We start from the raw sequence: 7,373 nt of genomic DNA, 5'->3' as shown, positions 1-7,373 counted from the left end.
CTAGAACACCACCTTGGGTGAGCTCTGGGGCTCACTCTGCTGTCTGCCCCATGCTGCCTTGTTCTCCCTGACACCTGGCTCAAGGAAGGCCCTGAGTCTGTCTCGGTCACTGCTCCTGATTGCTGAATCCCAGGCAGGTGAGTTGAGTCCATGTCCTGGCTTTACCGCTGACCGGTTCTGGGTCCTTGGACAGATGACCTCACTCCCTGCACCTCAGCTTCCTCATTTTTAAAAAGTGTTACAGGGTTGATGTAAAGATTGGCTGAAATTGTGCACTGAAAGTATATCTGATAATTATTGTCATTTATATTTATTTGTTATGCATGTAAAATAGATATTTCAAAATCTGTCTTTGAGAATTCCAAGGGTCTTGTCACCTTGAACCCAGAGACACGAATTTGCTCCAATGACTGAAACTGAACGAAAGAGACTGACCCATTCTTGGGCTCACGGTGACCTGGAATTATTCTGGAAAGACAAAGGGATTCCTGCCATTCTCTTTGCAGGTCAAACCACAGGTCAGGCTTTCAGAAATCCATAAAATAGGGAAGGGCCTTTGCTACACTAGATGTCCCATAGTTGGTCAACATTTTTATAAATAAATGAATATTATCATTCATAACAATAAAGGGGATGAGAGACATAAGGCTTTATTATACCATCCTAATGTGGACAAGAGAGAAATCGGGTGACTTAATGAAGAGTCTGAATGTTAGAAATTTGAGAAAAAAAGTCTCTTGCCTTTAGGAAAATTATCCATGACCCCACTGCTTCCAGAGGAAGTGGCATTTGGGTCTCAGTGGTAGCCCTGACCTCCTCCCGCAAGCCCTGTGCCGCCCTGCTCCAGGGTCAGGTCCATTCCAGAGGCCATGATTTTAAGAAGACAATGGCAAATAAATGGTGAGAAGCCCGACTAGGATGATGTCAGGTCTGGGAATGGTATCTCAGGAGCATAAGCCGATGGAACTGAGGCCGCTTGGTCTTGTGTCAAAGGATGTGGCAGCCTCATTAGGCAGAATTCTTTATTTGAACCAGGAGAGTGGGCTGGGTAGGGCAGAGATCTAAATCCATGGTATCAGGAAATTCAGAAATCAGAGAAAACTTGTGAGGTAGCAAGCATCCAAGCACCCCAACTGTTAAAGCACAGGGCCAATGACCACTGGCCAGGGTTCGGATTACATATAGAAAGTGCTACTGCCTTGTAAACAGTGACAGGGGTGTGTGGGATGTTGTAGAAAGTTGATCTTCAGAGTAACAGGCCTGTCAGAACCCTCTCTGTATCCCAAAATCCAGTACAATACAGTACCTGGCATGTACAAGGCCTTCGCTCATGTTTAAGGTGCCTTTCAATTTTAAGATTACTTAGATTCTTTCAAGGACTATAATGAATAAATAATAATGCTACTAAGAGAGACCTTCTAAACAAAGGCTCCACTTATGCAGTTATATAAATATCTACTAAAAACCCTTTTTTCACTCATGCAGCAAATAAACAGCCCATTACGAGGGTGAGCTGTAACCCCAGAAAAACACATTTTCTGCATATTCCAGAACCAGAAAATAATTTCTCAGTAACGGTAACCCAAGAAAAGTATCTGAGGGTGGACTCTTTGCTTATGGAGCAATGCTGAGCAGGCTTTCCATCTTTCCCTCTTCCTGGCATTCATTAGCTTTTAGTATTAAACGTTATGTGTATTCACACACACACACACACACACACACACACACACACATCAGTATGCCTTGCAGAATTACCAACATCTGTGCAGCTCACTAGTGCTTCTCCTAAGACCCCTAAGAAGATCCCCAAGAGGTCACTGAAGTCCCGTCAATGAGGGAACCCCTACTACAGGAGTCAGAAGACCTCTAAGGATGGCATCATCATCCACCTAATTAAAACAGAAACCCAGCCAGGCGTGGACCGAAGATAGCTTACAGAGTGCACATACATGCCAAACCATCTCCCTGGCTCCTAGTGCACTGCTTCTCTCAGCCACATGCCCTTAACCAGGCAGCCAGGGGGTTAGGGAAGCTGCCAGCATCTACACTATGACCTTGACTTTTGTTAACTCTGGTCCTGGTGACACCAGCAGGATGATGATTCCTATCAGGTGATGGCCTGTGTTATGTTTGTTGCCATCTCTACCACCTGGTGATATCAGTCATTTATCTGAGTGTGCCTCAAAGGACGGGTAGCACGGGCAGTGGATTCAGATCCATAGCTGCCGAATCCAGAAATTTGGGGTCTAGTTCATTCTAGTTTAATTGAGTTGTATGTCTGTGTTATTTCTCTAGGCCTCATCCTCCTCAACTCTCTATTAAGGGATTAAGCTGCATCATCTCTGAAGACCATTAAAGCATCAGTGTTTCTTAATTTCATTTCATGGATTTTATCTCTAACCCAGAATGGCTGTACTAAGTTTCTTCTATTAGTTAGGGTTCTCCAGAGAAACAGAACCAAGAAGATATGTTATATATGATATAAGAGAATATATATATGCTATAAGAAGATTACACACACACACACACACACATATGAGAGAGACATTATGTATTATAGAAATTGACTCACATGGTTATGAAGGTTGAGAAGTCCCATGATCAGCTGGCTACCAGCTGGAGACTCAGGAGAGCTGGCAGTGTAGTTCAGTATTCAAAGGCCTGAGAACCAGAGGGAGCTGATGTTGCAAGTACCGGCCTGAAAAGTCAAAGGCCTGAGAACCAGGGACTCCAATGTCTCAGGCAGGAGAAGATGGTCGTCCCAACTCAAGAAAAGAGATGACATTCACCCTTCCTTTGCCTTTCTGTTTCATTCAGGCCTCCGGTGGATTGGATGATGACCGCCCACACTGGTGGGGGCTGATCCCTTTACTCCGACTATTAGATCGGATGGTAATTTCTTCCAGAAACGCTCTCACAGAATCAGAAATAATGTTTACCAGCTACCTTTAGGGCATCCTTTAGGACAGTCAAGGTTACTTATAAAATTAGCCATCACACCTCTAGATGAGAATCCAAGTCAAACTTAACCATTCAGACATTTACCACTTTGCTCAACCATTCAGACGATGTCTACTAAGTGCCTACTGGGAGCCAAATGTTGAGAAAGATTCAGAAGGTCTTGGAGAAAAGTAAGACAGCACTTAATACCCTTGTTTACCAGATGCCCGAAGGTATGCAGCCTCCAGATCAATACTGTGGCGGTGTGTTTTTCACTGGTTGGGCTGACCGATTAATATTTGTTTCTCTGCCGAGACCCTAAATTCCATAACCACTCAATTCCCAAAGCTTAGTGTAGTGCCTGGCACAGAGTAGGCAAGGTAAATATACAAACACGGCAAACTTGAAGAATACATTATTTTTATATTTGTACAAATATGAATAGATTATGAATGAAAGTCAAACTTCACATTTATTTTTAAGATGAAAACTTTGGGGTAGAGGTGAGGGAGGGATGAAGAACTGGGACACAGAGGATTTTTAGAGCAATGAAACTATTCTGTTTCATACTGTGTAATGGTGGATACATGTCATTATACCTATGTCCAAACCTATAGCATGTACAACATCAAGAGTGAACCCCAATGGAAACCATGGACTTTGGGTGATAATGATGTGTCAGTGTAAGTTTATCAATTGTAGCAAATGAACCTCTCTGGAGGACGATGTAGATAATGAGGAAAGTTGTCGGTGGGGCAGGGGGTACATGGGAAATTTCCATACCCGTCTCTTAATTTTGCTGTGAACCTAAAACTACGCTAAAAAAATAAAGTCTATTTAAAAAAAAAGAAAGAAAGAAAGAAAGAAAAGCTTCAGGGCATTTTATTTCTCAGTAGGTATGTCTAGAACGTGTTCCCTCTCCCAGGAGAACTTCTGGAACGCCAGAACAGTGGTCATGGTGACTGGGCAGAAGCCGCACCCCCACGCCCCAAAAACCCCAAGCCAGCTGCTGGGTTCCCCTGCAGGCCAGCTCCTCTGCTCCCTGTGGGCACACGCCAGAACCGAGGAGGCCAGGGCAACAAGGCCGGGTTTCCAGGCACGCACAAGCCCACCAGCAGCCCTGCCCTGATTGCTTTAATTCAGCTGAACTATGTATGCGCTTCTAAAAGGAACTTTCCAGAGAAGTGAAATTTAAAAGAGAGAGTACAGCTGGCCACAGAACTGGTGCAGGAGCTATTGTTAGCAGACCAGGCGGGGTAGATAAAACCTTATGGGATGAATATCAGCAAGAACCGAGACTTCGGAGAGTGGGGAGACAGGGAATAAATAGGTTGTTTTGCCACCGAAAGAAAAAGGGAGAGATATGTGAGGAGGGGAGGAGCCAAAAAGATAGTAAGGTGGAGACTAAACGGAATCCAGTCCGGTGAGGTGACTGAAAAATGTTTTCTGAATGGAGATGCCTCCTGTTCCGATGCATGTCTGTAAAGTAAAACCCTCCTCTATCTCTTGGCCCCTTGCTGCCCATCATCCTCTTTGCCTACTCCCAAATCTCTAGGAGGGTCTACGACACTCATCGGGATTAGTGAGAGCTTCAGATGTATGTGAACATCAAGGGGCAGAATTTTATGTCTTCAGAAAGCAAGCATGCCCTCCTCCCCTGAGATCTGCAAGCATCTTAGGAACAGCTTTAAATATCCAATGGTGTGAAAATGGAAGGTTTCCATCAATTTTACCTAGATTTGAAGGCAGGGAAGGTTCCAGTTGAAAATCTAAAGCACGAGCAAGAAAATAGAACAATGTAAAAGGGACAGGTTAACAGAGCACAGATATTTTTGCCTTAATTAATTCAGGTTGTCTTAGAAACAGAGACCCTGTTTGTGGTCCCCACAACTCCTGGTCTTTAGCTCATGTGCTGGTTCACCATGAAAGCTAGCTCCAGTCTTAAGTGTAGATTTTCCCCTTGGCTTCCTGACCTATATCTGGCTCAGCATTAGCAGCAGACTCTGATGACAGGCCTGGTCGGTCACACTAGAACCCTGCCTCCCACATGTCATCTCCCTCTAGGCAGGAAGCTACATTCTTTCACAGGTTCATGAGCCTGTAACCCCAGCCAAACTTCCACGAAGATCCCGTTCGGAGACTGAAGGCTGCTTTCTGGTTGAACGAAAGGCAGTAAGTAAACCGAACTGGGATTAAGGCTTTACCCTGCCCCATTGAATGTTCAAGCACCTTTCTCAGCTCTTATTGCAAAGTTCATCAACTTCCCCCAGACACCCTCCCCGCCGCCACCCCCGAGGACTGCTCCACAACTTCCCTTCACTCACACAAATTAGATGATTAACAATCAAAAAAATGCTTTATACATCCAGTCACAGGCACACATACCAATCAGAGGAGGTCCTATCACCTACACGGATTCCTAGATAAACAAACAAGGCCGGACGCTCACACAGGTAAACATCTGGAAGAAACAGAGGCCTTCATGTCTCACCATGGGTTTCTAAAATCTGAGTGGAATTCACATAAAATAATAAGACTTCTTGGAAAATTAGTTGATTTTTGAAAATGACTTATTGGCCGTCTATAGCAAATACAGCCACTGTTTCTGAAGTCGATAGAGAAATTAGATCATTCTCCATGGCTAATCTAGTGGTATCTAAAATGAGCCAGAGCAATAGTTATGAATTTGAATGGCAACAATTTGCTGTTTACCATCCCTTAGGAAAAAGAATCTCAGACGTAGAAACTATTTCTACTGGTGTACGGTAACAAAATTTTTCTCCCACCCACTTGGATTATGGGCTGGGCCAAAAGATTGAGAAACCCTGAATTGGGATACTTCGCTATTGTCGCTCCTTCTGATTACTTTGCTGATATGACGTTCAGTATTCACTGCTGACGGGATGCAGCTGCTTTGTCACAGAGAGCTAAGTCAATAGGTCTGTCCCTAAGGGAAATTTAATACCTAAGACAAAAATACTCTGAAATATTCCATGAGACCCGAAGTAGATTTACTGATTCACTGTAACTCAGACCCTCTTGCAAGCTTCTCAGCAGCCTTGGCGTGGGTCCAGGGGGCCACACTCTGCTTAAAGCTGGTGACTGTGATCTCAGAAAAGGAGAAGGAAACACACTGGACTGAGTCAGGAGGCTAAGCTGCTTAAGCGCACGTGACTTTGGCAAATTTCTCAGCCTCTCCTCACTTTTCTCATCTGGAAAAGGCTTCCCTCACAGGGAGGTCAAGAGGCTCCGAGCAGAACTGGTTATGAGGGGGAGAGCGCCTTGTAAACTGTAAGGAGCTCCATGAGTGCAAGCGCACTCACGTATACTGTCAGTGCTTTTTGATTTAGAGCAGGAGGAATGATCACTCAAGTTTACTGAGCTTGCTCTGTGCTAGACACTCAGTGCCTCTCAGGTATTAACTCCCTGCCGTGGACTGAATTGTGTCCCCCCAAATTTCATACGGGGAAACAGTTAGGTTTAGACAAGGTCATGAGAGTGCCCTTATAAGAAGAGATACCAAAAGCTTGCGTCTTCTCTCTCTCTCTCTCTCTCTCTCTCTCTCCACCTAGAGGAAAGACCACAAGAGGACACAATGGAAAAGCAGCCATTTGCAACCCAAAGTGAGAGTCTTCATCAGATATCAACCCTGCAGGCTCCTTGAACTTGGACTCCCAGCCTTCAGAACTGTAAGAAATAAAGTCTTGTTGTCTAAGCCACCTAGTCTTTAGTATTTTGTTTCAGCAGCCTACTTAGCCTTACCAATAAATAACATGAGTAGTCGACTAACACGTATTTTGTACATTTGTATTATATACTATTTTCTTACAACAAAGTAGAGAAAGAAAATGTTATTAAGAAAATCATAAGGAAGAGAAAATATACCGACAGTATTTATTTATTTTTTAATCAACATATAAGTGGACCCATGCAGTTGTTCGATAGTCAACTGTATTTGCTTACAGCTGTTTTCTTGATGTAAAACGTACCTACGATAATGAAATTCACAAATCTGAAGTGTGTATTTGCAGTGTTGACAGGATGTACGCCTTGTAACTAAACTCTTATCAAGATATAGAACATAATCATAACTTCAGTAAGTTCTCAAGCCTCTTCTCAGTCAAGTCTTACCCTCCTCACATCCTCGGAAGCAACTACTATTACAATTTTTGTTCCACTACAGATTAGTTTTGCTTGTTCTAAAGCTTCATTTAAAAGGAATCATATATTTGTGTATCGTTTCTTTCACTCAGCAAGTGTTTTTGAGACCGAACCGTGGTTGCGTGTAGCAGTAACCTCACCCCTTTTTGTGTTTGGGAAGTATTGGTGAATAAACCATGGTTTGTTGATCCATCCACCTACAGATGGACACCTGGTCTGTTTCCGGTTTTTGGCTATTATGAATAAAGCCGCGGTGAACATTCTTGTACAAG

The sequence above is a fragment of the Pteropus medius genome, unplaced genomic scaffold (assembly GCF_902729225.1).
Source record: "Pteropus medius unplaced genomic scaffold, Ma_sr-lr_union100, whole genome shotgun sequence".
Taxonomy (NCBI): domain Eukaryota; kingdom Metazoa; phylum Chordata; class Mammalia; order Chiroptera; family Pteropodidae; genus Pteropus; species Pteropus medius.
This window is presented reverse-complemented; position numbering follows the sequence as displayed.